This window comes from Felis catus, chromosome A2 (genome assembly GCF_018350175.1).
Source record: "Felis catus isolate Fca126 chromosome A2, F.catus_Fca126_mat1.0, whole genome shotgun sequence".
NCBI lineage: Eukaryota > Metazoa > Chordata > Mammalia > Carnivora > Felidae > Felis > Felis catus.
Window position 1 is genome coordinate 141949957 of NC_058369.1, and position 22020 is coordinate 141971976.

The window sequence follows — 22020 nt, forward strand, 5'->3', positions numbered from 1 at the left end:
TTAAATAAGTAATTACTGATGCGTCCTCTTTGCACTAAAATCAAAATGAACACTGTCTCTGAAAGCTTATGTCACTCATGAATTCATTAAACATTCATTAACCTCACCTCAGGTATAGGTGTCCTTGTTTACATATTTCAGATTTGCATACACATGCCCTGAACAAGATTTCAAAAATGTTTATCACCCAATGACTGCCTTAATTATGAATCCCCAGGTAGATATTTGTGAAATCCTCACCCAATGTGGCTTTTTTCCCCCTCTACCAGGTCCTTTATGCAGTTCAATATACAAGATAACACTAAGATAAAACAAGTTTTCTCTTTTTTTTAAGTTTATTTATTTATTTTGAGAGAGAGACAGAGAGCACAAGGGGGAGATGGGCAGAGAGAGAGGGATAGAGAATCTCAAGCAGGCTCCAGGCTGTCAGCATGGAGCCCGATGCAAGGCTCGATCTCACGAATGTGAGATCGTGACCTGAGCAGAAAAGAAGAACCAGATATTTAACTGACTGAGCCACCCAGGTGCCTCCAAAACAAGTGACGTTTCTTGTGGGTGCCTCCATCTTCCTTGTGGCTGCCAAAGCCAGAAGAGACCTGGAGTAGAATGCTTAGTCATGGGGAAAGCTGCTGTGCTTGGCCTGGCAGATGGGGAAAGGAGAAGGGTTCAATTCTTCACAACCTGAATGGCATCCTCATTCTCCAATGTATGGTATTATCCCACTTTTTGAGAATCGTGTTTCACAGAGAGACCCCCCCCCCCTACCAAAAGATATTTAAATTCTTTGATAAGGCTTTTGTGATTATTCATGTAGAAATCTTCCATGTGATCCTGGGGGAAGGCAGCACCACTGGAGATATGTAATCGAGCAACTGGGCTATGGGTTTCGTGTAAATCCTCACTAGTTTTTGTTAGTACCAGATATTTTCCAACAGGTTGCCAAAATTGCATCAGCGATGGGCAGAGATGGATGCAAAGTGAGGCCCCTTATAGATGATACCCGATTCTTCAATGGAGACCAGATCAATCTTATTTGACGCATAGATACAGCTGATATAAACTCTGTTTCCTTCTACCGCACCAACGAGGTCCTCTACTATGGCATCGCTATGCAGAGCCACACCGGCCTTATTAATTTTGTATTCAACCAGAATGCTCTTCACAATTTCAGCATCCAGCTCACTCTGAGAGCAAGTGGCTGTGAGATTAATGCCTCCCTTATCCTTCTTTTTAAAGCCAATGTAAGGAGGGTTGTTGTTCAAGTGAATACTAAAGCCTTCCAACTTGTTTTCAATTATCTTCTTATGTTCCAACGGTTTCAGAACACCAGGAACCAATCAGGATCAAGTTATATGCTCAGGCCACTGCAATGACTTCCTCTACTTTTCCCCATTCTTGGTACCCTCACTGATAACTGGGAGATTCAGGAGCTGGATCTTGGCACCTTTGTATCTGATGACACCAGGAACTATAGGTGGTGAGAGTAGTGAATTCAGGCTGTCATTTGTAATATAAGTAGTGTTGACTTCTCCTGGGATAGAAAATCTACAAACCCAATTTGAGCATCACTTAATCTTGGCCACATCAACATCTTCTCCCAGCCCGCTATCGCAAGCTTTTGGAGTAATGTGTTCTCTAAAGCTTAGACAGACTTCATCAGGCATAGGCGGTGTATTGTGGCCTTGTTTTTCTTGAATCTAAGCCATCTTGGCTTCAAGATCCGTGATCTTGATTCAGGTGCTGCTCCTGGTGGCAAATCCCAGGGGATGCGGTAGTGTCTCTACTGCTTCCCGTCAAACACCTGGTGCAGAGCAGCCACACCCATCAGGTGTTAATGCAGTATCTGCGCATAGGCGAGTACTTCCTGCTTCTAGAGAGAGTTCTACCTGTGAGGCTTACGGAGCCACACAGCGTGAAGCATTCTCCTCTCCCCCCAGCCAACTCCCCATTTTTTAAAGTTTTTGTTGTTGTGTGGGTGTCATTTCTTTATTGGGGAAGAGGATGAGTCATTCACTATGTACCTCTGTGCTGGCCCCTAGGTGCACACAGGTCGCCAAACTCTGCATACTGAATAAAACAAAGCAGAAAGACAAATTTATTGCAACAGTTTTGACCTGCAAACTGGGAAACTGAAGCCTACCCAGAGGTATGAGTTCCGAGTTGCTCACAGACTAAAGGGTTTTAATAAGGCAAAATGCAGAATATATTTGGCTTTTTCAGAATGATTGCCTGATGGTTTTCTTCCTTATTTGGATCAGGGTAGTGGAGTCAATGCAACAAGGAAGTCCAAAGATGATGTTAACAGACATGGTGTTGGGGGATTGGCTGGCATCCTTTGCTGATTTCTAAGAAGAGCTGTAAATTTCTGTAACTTAGGTAAGTCTGTTTTGTTTTTCTTTAATGAGACTATACAGCCCAGTTCCATTTTGTCTTTAATATACGTGACTCCATTTTTGTTTTGGTTCTATAGTATACATATGTGTACATACACATCTGTAGTACGCCAGAGCTCTGGTGGGTTGGGGATGTCAAGCTCTTTTACAAGAGGGTATTATTAGAAAGAGCTGATTCTAATAGATGGGAAGCTGCAGCTCCACCCTGGTGGGAAGCCATCTCTGTTTTCATGCCCAGGTGGAGCTAATAACACTGGGGGGTTCGTGGGGGTGGGGGTAGCTGAACAGTGAAAGGAACTTGGGTGGACAGAACAGCCTCCAACCCTCCCACTCTGCCGGGACTGGTGGCCAGGACTCACCCTACCTCAAGGTAGGTCACTGGACTCTGCAGGGACAGGGCTTGGAAGACCTTGAATGCTCCATGGGACCACTCCTTGGGCCCTTCTCCATACCATACTTGTCAGAGTTCATGACTCTTCATCTCTCATGATAATTTATAGTGACCAAATGTTTGCAGGTGAGGAATGATAAATTGAATTGTTGATTATAATAATTAATAGCAACTTGGCAGAGTGCTGTGAATTATACTGTTGTCCCTTTCACCCCTTCTCCACCTAGGCTCTAGTGTATGAGAAAGTGGACGCCAAAGTGGTGATTTAGCAATTGCCACATTAGTTGTGATTTTTGAGACATTATAGAAAAAAGGAGAGGTTACAGAATTTAGAGTAGGAAAAAACTAACAATTTCGTATTTTTTTAAAGGTTTTATCTGAAAATTGTGGGTCATTCGATTTGTAGTTGATACTAGAGAAGAGTCTGAATTTTGTTATGAAAGGGATGATTTATTCACAGAGAGAAAAGGGTGTATTGATTAGTAGGAGTTACTATGTGGTGATTTAGAATAAACTTTGTTGAAAAAAACCTTAATTTCAGGATTTGGCAGGGTTTTGCTGGTATACCAGAAACAACATGTTCTTAGCTAATCACTCACAGTTTTTTAGGACATGCTTGGAGGCAAAATAGAGACCTGCAGACAAATGATTCTGGAGATGAGTAAGCTTTTAGCTTGTTATAACAATGTAACAGAAGATTCCTACATGGAAGTTGCAAAAATAATTGGCACATTTCTGTTTGAAATTTATTAATGACTTAGAACACGGAGAAATACATAAAACTAATCAACATTCATCTAGCAGTTCACAATTAATAGCTCATGTAATCTGGAATAGAATCAGAATTCAGAAGTATCTCTATGACTTGGAAATAATGGGCTCAATTCAATAAGAAAGTATTTATGTGAAATGTCCAAAATAGATGAATTCATAGAGACAGAAAGTAGATTGATGGTTGCTAGGGCCTGGGGGAAGTGGGGAAAGGGAGTGATTACTAATGAATTGTTTCTTTTTGGAGTGATGAAATGTTTTGGAATTAATTAAGGGTAATGGTTGCATATTTTGTGAATATACTAAGGCCTACTAAGTGTACACTTTGAAAGGGTGAATTTTATAACTAGTTATATCTCAAAGTTTGAAAAGACATGTATGGCTAATAAACTGGGAATAGAACAAAAACTTACGAAAAACAGAAAAACTAAATATAGTAAGGAGGTTTTATCTTGCACATGTAGCCAGGTAAAGCTAGTTGCATTCCCATTTAACTTATGCATTAAAAATGAACAATAATAAGTATATTATCTCCATTATTGCTTAGCATTGTTTTAGATATTCTAACCAGGACGTATGTTTTAAACACTCTAACATGATACATATCATATTTAAATACCAGAAAACAGAAGGCAATGTTATACTCAGTGCAGATGATTTGATTGTCTACATAGAACACAGAAAAGAATTAAAACATTCATTTTCATTTTATTTTATTTAAGTTTAGCTGACAATGTTCCATTAGTTTCAGGTGTATAACATAGTGATTTGAGAACCCTATACGTTGTGTTGTGCTCACCACAAGGATAGCTACCACACGACACTATCACGATACCATTGACTGTATCCCTTAGTTTAGCTTTCATCCCCATGACTTCTTCATTCAAAATGAAAACATTTAAATTTGAAATTGAAAGAATTCAAAAAGGTAGATGGATAAAAAAAGAATTGTTTAAAAAAATCAACGGCTTTCCTATATGTTATAAACAAACTAACATAACAGAAAATTAAACGGAAAAGAGCTCATTCACAATAACAGTCTAAATAATAAAATACTCAGGATTTAAATTAATAAGAGATGTGCAAAGAAGAATTCTTTCATGGGTCTCAGAGATGGGCAATTGTAGGAAATTGATGAAAACGATGTCATGGTAGAGAACTTTACTAGGTAGAGAAAATCTTTTTTTGGGTAGAGAGTCCAAAACTTCTATCAGATTTTCAAATGGCTTTAAGAAACAAGGTTTATATATCATTATCCATAAAGCATCAGTGTCTGTAATAGTGTAATAAGAATACATTGAGGAATAAGAAGAATAACTAGCTAGACAAATGAGTTGGAATTGACAGATAAATGTAACCATATAGAAAATTTAAAAATTATGAAGTAGTATAAGTATTTGGTTTGTGATAAAGGTGACCTCTAAAATAATAGAAAAAATGAATTATTAAACACATGCTTTTAAAGAAAAAAGATAATTATTTAGAAAAATAAATAAATGTATTTTCTATTTCTTTCCAAATACCAAAATTTCAGATTTATTAAAGAGTTTACATAAAAGTTAAATCTTAAAAAAAAGTATTAGAAGAAAATTTAGGTTAATTTTTATGTAATGTATGTCTTGAAGAAGGCCTCAAACCATTATTAAGAAATGAATATTCTTCTGAGTACAGGAAAATATAGGAACTTTATGTAGAGTATAAAAGGCAAATAACAAATTGGAAAAAGCATGGCAATATATATGACAAGGTTTAATGTACTTAATACGGAAAACTCTAAAAACTTCTAAGAGAGATCAAAAGAAAAGTGATCAAAGGCCAAGAAAAAAGCAATGTCTAAGAAGGAATACAAATAATCAGTAGACATATAAAATGTTCAAATGTACTATTGGTCAAAGAAGTTCAAGTTTAAATAGCAATGATATAGCACTGGCTAATATTAAGAAGTCTGATAATACCCAGTCTTTAAGGCTGGAGTTAGGAAATAGGTTTTTCTATTCATAGACTGGTGATCAGGGTCAAAAATTGCCATCACGTTTCTAAATGGCAGTTTGCCAATATCTACCAAAAGCCTTAAAAATGGGGCTAAACTTGGGGCACCTGGGTGGCTCAGTTGGTTGAGCGTCGGACTCTTAATTTTGGCACAGGTTGTGATCTCATTGTTTGTGAGACTGAACCCCACGTGCTATCAGCACAGAGCCTGCTTGGGATTCTCTCTCTCTCTGCCCCTACCCTGCTTGTGCACGTGCTCTCTCTCTCTGTCTCTTAAAATAAACAAACTTTAAAAAATAAAAATTAAAAAAAAATTGTGGGTAAACTTTGACCCAGTAATCACTGTTCTCAAAATGTATCCTAGGGAAATGATTATGTAAATACTCACAAATGTATATTTGAGAAATGTCTCTGCAGCATTTTTTTTTATAACGGTGGCAATTTTAAACAGTATTAAGTAGGTTACATGAATTATGGCTGTGGCAACAGTAATTTCCCAAAATATTTTCAAAAAATATTCCCAGTCCAGGGGTGCCTGGGTGGCTCGCTCAGTTAAGTGACCAACTCTGTATCTCACCTCAGGTCTTGATCTCAGGGTCATGAATTCAAGCCCTGTGTTGATCTTCATGCTGGGTGTGAAGTCTATTTAAACAAGAACAAAAAAATTCCAGTCCCGTTCGCTCTTCCTTAACCTTGTCTCTCCCCCATTTACAGTTTGAATCTGTTTTGCCTTGCCCTGAACCTAGGTAGGACTTTGTGGCTCTCTCACTGAATAGAATATGATGAAAGTGATGTTTAAAGGCAGTATCTGGCTCTCTTTTGGAATTTTCTTCCTCAAAACCCAGTCCATTGTGTTTCCATATTGTGAGGAAGCCCCGCCTCCAGGGCAAGGTCACCTGTGGGCATTCTAGTGGCATCTAGTGTTCATGTAAGCGAATGAGATTTCAGATGAAACCAGCCTCCAGCCTTTGAGCCACTACAGCTGATTCAGAGTAGAGAGAGAGAGAAGTCTGCTGAGCTCTTTCAAACTGCAGATATGTGAGCAAAAGAACAATTGTTTACAGTCACTTCATTTTGAACTGGTTTGTTACATGGCTATCTTACCTTGGACAGTATTGTTACATCTAAAACCTGCATATTGTGAAGCCATTTCACATGAAAGAATACGGGAATAAATATCTTAAAAATTTAAAGATATTTACAAAGTTGCAACTTGGATAAAGTTCATAAGATCATAAGAATATATATACATACATATATATATATATAATTACATTTTGTATGCATGCGCAAAAAATGCACATAAATATTCAACCAGCATATGTATGCATAGAAGAGGTTGGTAAGATATTTACCAAAATGGAAATGCTGGTTTTCTTCAAATGTTTGGAATGAAGGGATGATTTATACTTAATTTTTATTCTTACTCATCTTGCTTACTTGCTATATTTTCTAATTTTTCTTAAAGTGGATATCGATCATTTGTTAAATAAAGATGGAACAAGTTTGGACTTAAATTAGTTAACTGATGAAGTACAAAATATAGAGGAACCTGGCTCAATAGCTGTTCTTTAAAAAAAAAAAAGAGACAGGAGTTTTAGTTGATTACAAGTTCAAAATCAGTCAACAGTGTGCTGTAACTGCCAAAATGTTTGTTAATGGAAAATCAGGTAGCAATTACCAAGTTTGAGAGTCCAAAGGATCAGAGACAATAGTCCTATTATATGACTTTGAGGTACCCCAGTTTAAGGACAGAAACTGCATTTCTTCCAGAAGAGACTGACCTGGATGATGGTAAGTTCTGGAACAAGGTTATATGAGGGACAGTAGAAACAATAGGGAATCCTGTTATGCTAGAAAAGAAACAAACAGGGGTGCCTGGGTGGCTCAGTGGGTTGAGTGTCCAACTCTTGGTTTTGGCTCAGGCTTGGTTCATGAGTTCAAGCCTCACATCAGGCTCTGTGCTGATGGCTTGGAGCCTGCTTGGGGTTCCGTTGCCTCTCTCTGACCCACCCCCACTTCTCTCTCTCAAAAATAAATAAACATTAAAAAATATGTTGGAAAAGAAACAAACACAATTGGTACAGGTCTGGAAAAGTGGGGCTGACTTCATCTGGATAATTTTAGAGAGCAAGAATTAAAGACATTGAGACAGATTTGGCTCAGTTGAAGAACACACTTTCAGTTAAATTGAGATATTCCAAAACTGACCAAAGAATGTAGTGAATCCTTGTCTCTGGTGTTGAGGTCCCTGGATGTCAGGATGTTTAGCTAACTCTCTATTTCATGGTTTGGGGAGGGGAGGGTCTAGCTGGATATCATCTAAAGTCCTGTCCCTGCCAAAATCTATAAAAGTCTCAGTCATAGCATCAGAGCCCCAACAATACACTCTCGGGGCAATATTCTGTAAAGTCACTCCTTAGCTTACCTTTTCCTAACAGGCTAGTTTTCTGAATTCCCAGTGTCTGCTAATTAGCACAGCTGAGCCAAGTTTGGCAGTGATTTTTCTCAGAATTAAGAACTCCTACTTCTGAAGATGATGTGTGTTTTAATTAAGTCTCCTCATTAAAACTTTCTAGCTTTGATTGTCAGTGTCTGTCTCCATGCAGCACATAATAGATATTTGCCCATTTCTTATGTAATCTGATTAATGTAGACAGCTCATCTTAGTCACTCAGCCCCACAAAGTGAATTTTAAGCCTTTTTTTTTCCAGATAGGCTGAGTATAGATCTGTTTCTTATATACTTCCTTTAAGTGGGGTTCCTGACACACCTTAAAACTCTAGTTAGCTACAAATACAAGATTTTATCAAGTTCGTTGAAGGAAAAAAGATGTATTTTCTTCTTTCTCTACCAGCAATTATGAGAAACCAATTAAATGGAACATTTGAAAGAAAAATACATTTTTTTTATTAAGAAAGAAGAAAATACAGAAACTCTATGGGTTTTGTTAAGACCCATGCAATTTTCCTGTCATGAGAATCCCTGCCCTCTCACTCATGTTTAGCTAGCACTGGTGGATTTCAGGAGGTCTGTATTTATAATAAAGTGTCAACCTACCTTACTTTGCTAAAGCATAGACACAGATCTCTACATACTTGATATTTGGAACAAATGGTCTTGCTTCCATTACCTCCTTCCATAGCTCTCCTTTGATCTCGAAAACAGGAGGTCATGAGTGGATTGTGATATTAAGAGCATGTTCCCAGAAAATACATGGTTCTAGTCTCTTGACTTTCATCTAGATACATTAAAATAACTGGACCCAGCATATGGAACTGAAAGGGGATTTTATCGTATCTACAAAATAATTAAATTTTATTTGTTAAACTATATCTAAAATAAATTTAGGCAGCTCAGAATAATATAATTCAAACAAAATCTTACATACTAGCAGAGAAACTCTGTGTATAAAATTCAGGAGAAAATAAAGATACAGTATATAAAATAAAGATACATTCTAGATCTTTAAATATATACATTAGAGATACTTAAATATTCCATTTACTAGAAATGGTGTCTCTGTAGAATATATCTAATTAAACAAAGAATTTCTGTGGAAATATAAAAAGACAAATTCCTACTTAGAAGATAAATAATAAGAAAAAAGAAGAGATATATAAATGTATGGTATATCTGTCTTCACTAATCATTTGGAAAGCCTTTTCAGCAAAAAGTCACAGTGTAGACCATGTTCAGGTGATCTGTACTGTTTACTATCAGTCAAGATATAAATCATTTTCAGTTAAAATTGTTCCCAGAAATAATCCATATATGGCTAACTTTTGCTTTACTGGTTGTAAAAATTCCTGAACTACTTGCCAAATTGGTGAAATGTCCTTTTCCTTGCAGGAAATTCCATATACTGATATATGGCATATATTATATTATATTATATATATATATATATATATATATATATATATATATATATATATATGGTATATATAATGGTATATGGGCGAGGAGGACTTATCTTATGGGTCTCTTGAAAGGGACCCATTCAATAGGACTTATCATTCAATTCCCACCAGTGAATTCTGTTCATTTGGTGGGCAGTCCTTGAATGCTATTACTTTTCATTGATCAAGCACCAAAGAAATTTTCATCTCACCATAAGACATATAGAAACAAAAACAAAAAATCCTCCCCAAAATAAAGGAAAAAACCCCTACATTTTAGCTTAATAATGTTCTCTAAGCGTGAAGGATTGGAAGATGAACATAGTAATAGAACCCGAAGTTCTCTTCATTTACCTGAAGTATGCCTTGATTGCTGAGTTTGGGAGAATCTCATGTTTGGAAGTCAAATTTGTAATCATCACTAAGCATATGATGAGAAATCATGACCCTGTTTTCAGATCTTGTCACCTGCCTCTGACTTCTCTTCACCCTTACTCTTCTTCTAGCACAGGTTGTAGGAATGGTTGAATGTGTGGGTTTTGGGTTATGATGACCTGGGTCCCATTCTAGCTCTATCACTTACCAGCATGTGAGTTGGACAAATTGCTGAACATTCTTATGTTCTGGATTCTTGATCTTTAAAGTAGGGATAGTAATCCTGCCTCATGATTTTGTGAAGATTAATAGACGAATGCTAGTAACAAGCTTAGCAAAAGGTCTTGTGGAGGCTATGGTTTGGGACTCAATGATGATAGCCACCACTGCCATTATTACTTTAACAGTGTTTGGTGTAAACAAAGGAAAGAAATAGCAAACCTCGCTCTTTGTACTGATTCTGTTTTCCACTAGTTTATGTGTTATTGAGCAGAAAATTTCTTTTCTGTGTGTTCTGTGGTTGCCGTTGTTCATTTGTATGCATTTCAGCATTTTTTGGGGGGGGGGGGGAGAAAAATGTACCAGTCTTGAAGAGTCAATACATGGAAGTGTCATCTTCCAGCCATAGCCTGAAGAAACTATTCAAATTCACAGGAGCCACGTGTCTGAAGTCTGGGAAGTATACCTCTACCATAAGACTTTCCTTATAGGCAAACCTTGCAGATACTGCAGATTTGGTTCCAGACTACCACGATAAAGTGAATATTGCAATAAAGTGAATCAAATGAGTGTTTTGGTTTCACAGTGCATATAAAAGTTATGTTTACACTGTACTATAGCCTATTAAGTGGGCAATAGCATGTTTAAAAAAACAATGTGCATGCCTTAATTAAAAAATACTTTATGGCTAAAATTGCTAACCATCATCTGAGCTCTCAGCAAGTCATAATCACTGATCACAGATCATCATAAAAACATAGTAATGGTGAAATAGTTTGAAATATTGTGAGAATTATCAACAGAGAGACACAAAGTGAGGAAATGCTGTTGGGAAAAAAATGGTGCTTGCTCGACACAGGGTTATCACAAACCTTCCGTTTGTGAAAAATGGAATATCTCTGCAAGGCACAGTGAAGACAAATTCAAGAAAATGAAGTATGCTTGTATTTAGTGACACAAAATTTTCTCTGCCTAGTAAAAGCATTTCAAAGAAAACAAAAGGATAATTTGTCTCTTCTGAGGAAATAATTTATACATTATGATTTCTTTAGCTCCAAGAAAACACAAATGCCATTTGCAGCAAGATGAAGTGAAGAATCTAGGTTCAGCTATAAACTTGTTGATAACATCAATGATTCCCAAACTTGGTAGTTCATCAAGATACTCTGGGAAGATTTTTTAAATAAGGACTTCTGTAAAATCATGATTCTTTGGGAGCTGGTGAGGGGCAGGAGGAGGTGGGAATGTGGTTACAGTGTGGCCTAGTGTGGATCTTGCACCCGAGGCAGGAGGGTATGGGAATACCAGACAAAGACTAAAGCTAAGAACATCTCAGATTCTGAGACCCATCGCACATCTTTCCTATTGCTCTGATGCTCTGAGTTTATCCCAATTTCTTTGAATTTCCTCAGAAAGAAAATTTGACAAAGCTATAGACAGTTACTCAGTGGCCCAGTTGTGGTCATTAGTTTTGCAGCTGCCACCAACACATCTCTCTAAGGGTAAGAATCCTTAGGCTGTTAAGTATTTTGTCCAGAGGCAGCATGAGAGACCAGGAGGCACAGGACCAGGAGTAGGCACATGTCCTCTATGTCTGACCAGTGGACTCAGGTGAGTAAAGCAGATGTAAGCATCTACTTTCAAGATGTCTACTTCACTCTGAGAAGATGGATGGGTTAGGGAGGGCTTAAAGGATTATTCTAACACAGAAGGCCCATCTATACAACCTCCCAAACTGTTAACCCTCTTTGGTGTTTTGAAGTCCTAATATGGCTTCCAAAGGAGATGGTTTCATAATTCTAAGACTGTTTGAAGTCAGAGGGCAGTTGAATGGCCTTTGTTCTGTGGTACTTGGAAAGAAGCTGTACTTCATTTAGTTGTCCTTATTTCAGTAATGCAGGGGGATCATACGTTCTACTCTGCCTGGTGTTGGAGTGTGCAAAATGGTGACAATACTTTGCAGTACCTCTCATGAAAAGGTGGAGTCTGGTTCCCCATTCCTTAAATCTAGGATTGGCTTTGTGGCCTTCTTTGACACATTGAATGTAGCAGAAATGATGAGTTACAGGCCATATGATTTATGAACCTAGGCATCAAGAGGTCTTGTAGCTTCAACTTTTGTTGTTTGTAGACACCTGTTGCCACCATGTGAGTGAGCCAGCCTGATGGATAATGAGAGCTCAGTGACACATTTTGTGCAGTATCCCTGGGTGACAACAGCCAGACATAGAAATCTATAGTGATTCAAAGGCCATCTTAAATTATTCAGCCAACTGGAATGTGTTGCTACATGTGAGCTATTATTGTTAGCCTTTATCTCTCCAAATGATGTGATTTTTTTTTTTACACCAGATACTATGTATTTAAAATGTATTATTTTATAGGGATTAAGTGCTTTCCTTGCGGTTCAGGGTCCTTGCTTGCCTGTATTTATCTCAAAAATGAAAAAAGCATTGCCAATCCCACCCCATCCCTTTCTGCGTCTTGTGAGTTATTATTGCTTTGGTGAGTCTGATTGAGCTGAAGGCAAAATGGCAGTAGTGGCTCATCTTACTATAAGTCTTCTGTCATGTATTTCTTGTGTGTCAGAGTATAGTTTTGTTCTGTTTTGTTTTTCAGAAAAAAACCCACTCATTTTGAAACAAATAGACTAGTTTTTGCTTGTTTGTTATACAGATGCTTTTCCTCTTTCAACTGAAACAATATCTTGGACTGATAGCTCATCTTACCACCTGACTCTAGTTTGAAAATGATGAGACTTGCTCCTGATTTGATGTTGAATGATTACAAAACTATGATAATTTCAAAACTATTGGATTATGGGGGTCGAAAAGCTAATGCTGTTTTCAAAGAAATACTTCTGAATATCAGTACTTGTAGATAGAGCACAATGTAGTTATTCTATTAATAAATAAAGTGACTAATGAAGCGTCGTACAGCACAGTGAGAATACATTTCACAAGAGCCTTTTAAAATGATTGTATAAAACAATTCAAAGAAAAGGAACCAAACTATGCCTTGTAATATATTTTTCCCAAAGGCATATTCATAACATTTATAAAATACATATTTTTTGTGTTGATAAATTGCCCTAAACACCCTCTGTTGAACAGGCTGACCATGGGCAAGACTGTGACGTTGACAGTTTGGGCCTTGGCTTTCCTCCCTACAGTTGGCATCCCTTGCCAAGTGGAGGATAAATAACACACATTCAGGATAGGTCGTTTTCTCTCTCTCTCTCTCTTTTTAACTGAAAATGTAGCACACACAGAGCAAAGCTTTCAGCAAGTATAATGTGTTTATAGTAAAATAATCTTCTTCCTACTATAGATTCTTGGCTCCCCCTGGAAGTAATGTCTGCAGAGCTTCCTTTATATGTCCTTCTTCTGCATATGCATACATATTGTATATACACATAAATGATGCTTATCTTAAGCATTAAGAATTTCTTGTCCTTCAGATGGTTCTCTCCTTTGGACAGCTGTCTTCACCTTTGTTTATCTCAGGTGCCTCATCTATAATGTAATTAACCCAACTTCATACAGTTAGTTTGGGATTAATTGGTTATTATTCATAAAGGCCCTGGAAGAGTATCTGGCACAAGGGAACCACTCTGTGTTAGCTGTTATCGTGTTCACAGTTCTGCCCGCCATCTTGCATCATTGATTGACATAATTCTATTTTTATAGGGGTATTTAAATTTTGAATCCAAATGGTTTCATCCCAAAACAAAAAATCTATGGTAAAGACTGTAAGAAGCTTCACTCGTAGAAAATTCTTACCAAGTTCAAGAGCTTAAAAATCCTTTAGGCGTGAACTTAGAATATACAGTTTATTTACTACAGAGCAAAATTTACCTTTCGTTAGATGCCTTTGTTCTAATGCTAAATGCCAGAGGAAAATGAAGTCATATAGATAGGGACTTTCTTTGTCTTTACTCATTTGTTCATTTATTCATTTAAAAATATATGTGCTGTATACTTTATATCTGATGCAAACCCAGGTGAATAAGAGGCAAATAAAATAATCACAGTTCCTATCATTGTGGAGTTTACAGGATGGTGGGGACAAAGTTTACCAGTGAAATATTTACATATATATTATAACAAAAGGTGAAATATAAGATGTATTTGTGTGTATATGTATCATCTAGTCCAGTATAGGGTGTGATGGAGGCCCTTTCAGTAGAATTTTGAAGGAAAAATATTTTGATCCAAGAATTTTATTTCAAGCCAATTTGTCATTCAATTCTGAAGGCAACTGAGAGTTATTTCCTATTATTGAAAGGTTTATGAGATATACCTCTCCTATACTTTCCTAAAACATACTCTTGGATGACATATTCCAGCAGAATCTCTTTCTTATTCTCTCCTTTTCTTGACAAAGCCCTACTTCTTGTCCATACAGAGATATGCAAAATCAATGTGGAATATGCACACAAATTTTTATTTACTTCATCTGATTTCTTACAAACTTGGGCTTCTGTTACTTTCTGCAACTGTATTTTTAGTTGCGGTGTGTATTGTTAATACTAATTTTAATTTTGTTAGGGTTGTAGTATTTCTATGAAAATAAAAACAATAATTTCAGTCCTCATAATTTATTTCTTCTTTCTCATATTGTTATATATTTTGATATAAACCCTTCCTATTAGACAACATTCTGCAATGAATAAGTGTGTGCATCTATTTAATTTTTCACCTGTGCAAGTATATCTGAAAAATGTCAGATCTTGGATCGCTATGTTTGAGGTTTTGGTAATTTTGATAGTTATTGCCAAATTTCTGATAATAGTAATTGCCCCAATATATATCCTAATCAACAATATATGTAGATGCCTGTTTTCTCATCATCTTATGAATAGAATGTTTTCTTAACCTTTCAGTTTTTGCATATATGATAAGATAAAGTGGCATCTCAAAGTAGTTTATACTTTTCTTACAGGTGAATTTGAACATCTGTTTATGTGTTTAAAAGTTACTTGTAGGGGCGCCTGGGTGGCTCAGTTGGTTGAGCCTCCGACTTCAGCTCAGGTCATGATCTCAAGGTTTGTGGGTTTGAGCCCCGCGTTGGCCTCTGTGCTGATGGCTCAGGGCCTGGAGCCTGCTTTGGATTCTGTGTCTCCCTCTCTCTCTGCTCCTCTCCTGCTCACGCTCTGTCTCTCTCTCTCTCTCTCCAAAATGAATAAATATTTTTCTAAAAAAATGTTACTTGTATTTCCTTTCCATAACTTTTGCCTAATTTTCATTTGTAAAATTCATTTTTTATCAACTAATATATTCTAACAAGAGTAGTCGTTTGTGATAGAGCTACAAATATTTTTCCTGGGTTGCCTTTTGGGTTTATTTATGGTATTTCTTGACATGTAGAGTGTGTGTGTGTGTGTGTGTGTGTGTGTGTGTGTGTGTGTTTTAATGTAGTGTAAGTTATCAATCTTTTCTTTGAGGACTCTGGCTTTTGAGTGATGGTTAGAACATCCTTTTCTATTCCAGGTTTATATGTGAAGTTTATATGTGAAACTCCATAGCTTTCTCCACTACTTTTATAGTTTTTCTTTACAATTACATTTTTGCTTATAATTATTTCTTGTGAAATATGTCAGAAAAGAATCTACCCTAATTTTACTTCAGACTTCTGGGGGGAACAGAAATCAGAGTCCAAGTCCCATGAAGTCAGTTGGGCTCTGGTATGTGCCTAGCTTTGAAGTCTCAGAGGATAAGCTAAAAGTGAGGGTGAAGTGTGTATAAAGAGGCCTAATGGAGACTGAAGTTAGCTCTGAAGCATTTCCAGTTCTGGGAGTAGATGAAGATAATCCCATGTTTATAGTGCCCTGGCAGAAACATAAGATAAATCACTTCCGGAAGAAGCTGATGTCATCTTATGTTATGCCCAGAATTCGTGATCCCCAAAGACCACTAGGGAGCCGAGTCCGATGCAAAAGCAAAAGAGCCTTTATTCGAGCTAGCTTGAGCTCAGTCCCCTACCTACACCGATGCAGCGGTGAGATACCAGGGAGAGAGAGCGAGTTTCAAAAGCACAAAGGTTTTATTGGGGCCTAGGGGCAGTTGGTGAGGTAATGGCTGTGGCCTCAGCCGATTGGCTGGGGAAGGGTCGTGGCTTCGGCCGATTGGCTGGGGAAGGGTCGGAGTCCTGTTACGCAGGTCGCTGGCGTGTTTTGATCAGGAAGTTTGAACGGGTGAGTGGGAGGTTACTCAAGGGGAGGAGCCATGGTCTGAGGTCTGAGGTTTTCCCGGAAAAGGGGTCATGTCGGGGACATAGTCACTCAAGGTGGAGGACACAGAACAAGATGGAGTCCGCCGGCGTAGGCCCACCCTTTCACTTAGGCCCCAACTAAAATTAGTTACACAATCAATTTTGCAAATGCAATGTCTGGAACAAAATAAAAAATATCTGAGATATTAAGGCACATGAGAAAAGATTGATTGAAAGAAAACCAAAACAACAACAACAACAAAACAAACAAACAAACCCAGGCAACCGAAAACACTCATCAAAGACCCTGAAATAACAAGTTTATTGGGCTAAAGCATAATTATTTTAGGACTAATAAATATGATAACCAAATTTAGACAAAAGTGGTAAAGATTTGACAGCATATTAGATCCAGATGAGGACAACATTTGTGAACTAATAGGTCAGAAGAAAATATCAGAATAAGCATGGACAAGTCAAGACTGAAAATAAGTAAGAGAGTGTATGGTACATGAGTGGAGCATCCTAATGTAAATAAGCTTGTTGAGAGAAAGAGAAGAGATGGTATGAGATATTAAGAAAAATATAAGAAAGGATGCTGTATTTTGTCAAATGCTTTTTCTGCATCTATTGAAAGGATCCTATGGTTCTTATCCTTTCTTTTGTTAATGTGGTGTATCATGTTGATTGATTTGCAAATATTGAACCAGCCCAGCAACCCAGGAATGAATCCCACTTGATCATGGTGAATAATTCTTTTAATATACTGTTGAATTTGATTTGCTAGTATCTTGTTGAGAATTTTTGCGTCCAGATTCATCAGGGATATTGGCCTGTAATTCTCCTTTTTAGTGGGGTCTTTGTCTGATTTGGAATCAAGGTAATGCTGGTCTCATGGAATGAGTTTGAAAGATTTCCTTCCATTTCTATTATTTGGAACAGTTTGAAAAGAATAGGTTTTAACCTTGCTTTAAATGTCTGGTAGAATTCCCCTGGGAAGCCATCAGGAATGAAAAATAAGATAAAAACAGAGAGGGAGGCAAACTATAAGAGATTTTTAAATACAGAGAACAAATGGAGGGTTGCTGGAGGGGAGGTTAAATGGGTGACAAGCCTTAAGGAGGGCACTGTTTGGGATGAGCACTGGGTGTCATATGTAAGAGATAAATCATTGGGTTCTCCTCCTGAAGCCAAGACTGCACTGGATGTTAACTAACTGGAATTTAAATTAAAAAAAAAAAGAGAGAAAAATATAAGAAAATGTTATATGTAGCTGAATAAAAAAAAAGATGAATTTGAAAGCGGCGATGATCACAGGCAGGTGACTTCTTGCTAGAAAAATATGTGATCTCATAGATAATGAAATAGTAACTTCAAAATGCCAACTGGAAATCTCTTATTGAAAGAAAAATTTCTTTGAGGATGAAAGTTAAGTAAATGAATTTTTTTTTAATTTTTTTTAACGTTTATTTATTTTTGAGACAGAGAGAGACAGAGCATGAACAGGGGAGGGGCAGAGAGAGAGGGAGACACAGAATCCGAAGCAGGCTCCAGGCTCTGAGCTGTCAGCACAGAGCCCGACGCGGGGCTCGAACTCACGGACCGTGAGATCATGACCTGAGCCGAAGTCGGATGCCCAACCGACCGAGCCACCCAGGCGCCCCTAAGTAAATGAATTTTTGAATGCACAATAACTGTGCATTTGCCATCAGTAACCCGGGCCTCAAAGAAAATGCTAAAAGGGTTTTATTCAGGCAAAGGAAAATTTTTTTCTGATAGAGATCAAAGATGCACGAGGAAATAAAAAACAATGGAAATAGAAACTATATGGTCAAACCACTTTAATCTCCATTATTATTTTAGCCTAAGTTTTATGATAGATCATTTCAGTCTGACTGACATTTTTTTTTTTTTCATGAATTCTCCAGCAATTTCCTAAGAAGATCCTCAAGAAAGTTCACGGCAACAATAATTGACCAGGATATTGCTCAGTGTTGATCATTCTGGGTCACTTTTATCTAGCTTTTCTAGTATGTGTATTCAGCAAAAAATTTATGGAATTGAATATTTAAATATTATTGATATTTTTCTTTCCACGTTTTCCTATGGAGACTTCAGCTGTGCACCTATTGGCTCATTTTGCCTGTCTTTTGTATTTATTACATCTAATTCCCCTCAACTTTGTTTACTCCATTGCTTTATGTTGGATACTTAAATTTGTATTCTTTTTTTTTTTTAATTTTTTTTTCAACGTTTATTTATTTTTGGGACAGAGAGAGACAGAGCATGAACGGGGGAGGGACAGAGAGAGAGGGAGGCACAGAATCAGAAGCAGGCTCCAGGCTCTGAGCCATCAGCCCAGAGCCCGACGCGGGGCTCGAACTCACGGACCACGAGATCGTGACCTGGCTGAAGTCGGATGCCTAACCGACTGCGCCACCTAGGCGCCCCATTAAATTTGTATTCTTTATGTCACTATATTTTCACCAGTTTCTCTTCTCCTTTGTGTTTCTTCAAAATTTGTCTTTTCTGTGATTGTTTTTATTCCTTCTACTTCTTTCCCAAATTCTAACAGCTCACACGTTATTTTCTCTCTTATCTCCCCTTCCTCCCCTTCCTTGTTCTTGTATTTCTCCTTGGTGACTTGTTTCACAAAACAGATGGCTTCATTGTTTTTTAATTGTGACAAAAGAACTGGTACAATTTTCGTCTTATTTATGGTGAATGGAATGAGGTTTTTGGAGGGGTGGGGGGTTCAGAGTCTATAGACAAGAAAGAATTCTTTAGATGTCTTTGGTGCAAAAAAAGGTGATTTTATTAAAGCATGGGGACAACACCCATGGGCAGGAGGAGCTGCCCTGGGACCATGAGGAGAGACAGATTATATACTTGGGAAATGGGGGGAGGTAAGGTCCAGAGGAAGTTTCCAGTGAGATTTTCCTATGCTAAAGAAGACTCCCAGGATATTGGAGGCCTAGATATTGTCAAGCTAAGGTTGTTTTTCCCTCTAGCAAAGCATTAGCATTAAGACAGCAGGGAGTTCCTGGAGAAAGTTTTACTCTGCCAGCCTCAAGTATTTGTCAATGGGCTGCAGGTTATAAGAAAATTTATTCTATATGCCATTTCCTTCTGCCTTTGTTTCCCACCTCAAATGTTGTCTATTGGTAGGTTTTGCCGCTGTGGCTCACAGTTTTTATAGTGTCCTCTAAATACTTGATTCAGACCTACCATCCCTCCCTGATTTCTGGCCATTTTGTTGCCTTCTTATTTTTACCTGCCATCCAAAGTTCAAATATTTGCCCTGAGTTAGAAATTCACAATGCGAATTTTTGTGTAGGCTTTATTTGAGTTTTATCATCTCTTTTCCCATATTTGTGGGGTTCGCATTGTGTGTCAGGCTTTGCACTAAGCTCTGCAGATATAAAAATGAACAGTAAAAGCAGGACTTCTGTTTTCATAGGGCTTATAAGATTAGTCGAGGAAAAAAATTAAATAAGCAAGTTCAATACGGTGCATGCTAAGTATTATAAGAGAAGAAATATAGGATACTGTGGAAACGCATTTTGATGATATTAAACATTTAGATTCTTCTAATGTGTTTTGCACAAGTCCTGTATTTTGAGGAGAGTCAAGGATTCTCCCAGTAGTGTTGAACACTTGAAAGAGGAAGTGATTCCTAGAGAAAAGAAGGTCTAAACTGAGATTCAGATCGAACTAAGAGGGATCTAAGTGGAAGTAACTGTTTCATAACAATATATAGAGACCAGAGAAAGAGCAAAAGAATATAACATGACTGATGAATGAGGTTCATTGATTTGTTTCATTTTATGAATCTATTTGATGAAGTTTTGGGGTGTTGGTGGAGTTTTGGGGTCCAGAGCCGACGGCCAAGAAAAAATTCTTGAAGATGTCTTTGGTGCAAAAAGGTGATTTTATTAAAGCAAGGGGACAGGACCCCTGGACAGAAAGAGCTGCACTCCAAGTGTTGGGGGGGGGGTAACTGTTTTATGGAGCTGGGGGAGATAAAGTCAAGAGGGAGTTTCCAAAGAGACTTTCACATGCTTAAGACTTACTGGAGGGCTCGCTATCATCAAAGTAAGGTTGTTTTTTCCCTGTAGCAAAATATTAACATTAAGACAGTAGGGAGTTCCTGGACTTTAGGCCATTTATGGGATTGCCTTTTTCGGCTAACCTGGTGGAGACTCATCAGTTTAACCTTTTTTTTTTTTTTTTTTTCTTGTTTTTGGCGGAGTGTAAAGGAATATGTACTAGTCCCACCAGGAGAGGGGGGGAGGTTGCTAACTTGTACTTTGACCTCTGCTTGCCTCAAGTTCCCTCATCCCATCAGTAAAGGAAATCTCTGCAATTCCTCATTTTAGAAGCACAATTTGAATTTTAAACAGGATTTATTAGCTCCCTTTAGGGCTGTCTTCAGAAGCAGGAAAAACTGCGAAGTGCACTTAAAAAAATTATTCTCTGTGAGAAAACTTCGATGAAAAAGCTAATAGAGTTAGCAGATTTTAGGTAAAATATAATTTCTTGGTTGGTGTTCCGATGAGGATTTGGAAAATTCTTCCTTTGGAAAATCCTTGTTCTCAATATCCCTAGTGATATTCTTTATTTTTTTGTGTTATTATTTTTTTAATGTTTATTAGTGGGGGAGGAGCAGAGAGAGAGGGAGACACAGAATTTGAAGCCAGCTCCAGGCTCTGAGCTGTCAGCTCAGAGTCCCATTTGGGGCTGGAACTCCAGAACTGGGAGATTGTGACCTGAGCCGAAGTTGGAGGCTTAACCGACTGAGCCACCCAGGCACCCTCCCCCCACCCCGCTGATATTCTTGAATCATTTACCAAAGAGATCTTTCTGGTCTTTGTCTTCCTAGCACCTCCCCCCAGTTGAACTTTGAAGTTAAAATGCAGGTATTACCTGCTTTTCAAAAGTTCCATGTTATACCACTTTGCTTTCATGAAAGACCTACATTAGTACCTGTTTTTGCTAACCAATGGATATTCGAAGAGAATTTTTGCTTTTACAGAAAAAAGTGACAAGTGAAAATAACTTTCAAGTGGGCAGTTATATAGAGGCGGTGTGTACCCCAGCAACAACAGTAGCTACACCTCGCTCCTTCCCTAGGAAGTACACTCAGCATCTCAGCATCAAGCCACCATCATTTTGAACCACGTCTGTGAACATCCGTGTTTATTTCAATTTACTTACTGTATCCCTGAGCAAGATGTATCTGAAGGTATCAGCAACACTTTTTCTGGGCCTGGGAATGCTCAAAAATTTTTCCATATACAGTTGATCCTTGAACAACACCAGGGTTAGGGGTACTGACCCCCATGCAGTTGAAAATCTTCACGTAACTTTTGACTTTCCAAAACTCAATAGACTTCTGTTAACTGGTAGCTGAGCTGATCATATAAGCAATTGATTAACACATTTTTGTATGTTGTATGTATTATATGCTGTCTTCTCACAATAAAGTAAGCCAGAGAAAAAAATGTTAAAATCATAAGGGAAAATGCAGTTACAGAACTGCACTGTATTTATCAAAAGAGAACATCTGCCTATAAATGGCCGTGCACAATTCAAAGCCATGTTGTTCAACGGTCAACTGTAAATTAAAGGTAGTTTCTTCTTCACGTTAGGCCACTGCGGTTTACAAAAGGTTTCATGGGAACTGTACTTTCAGATAGTGGGGGGGACCTTACATCTAATGTGATCTAGACTACTGTGAAAATAGCCTTTGGGAGTCTTCAGGATT

At 37.7% G+C, this 22020-nt stretch overlaps 1 pseudogene; it reads right to left on the reverse strand.

Annotated features, from left to right (window-relative positions):
* Positions 1–475: 475 nt before the first annotated feature.
* LOC101097630 lies at positions 476–1664 on the reverse strand (annotated as a pseudogene).
* Between the last annotated feature and the right edge of the window lie 20356 nt (positions 1665–22020).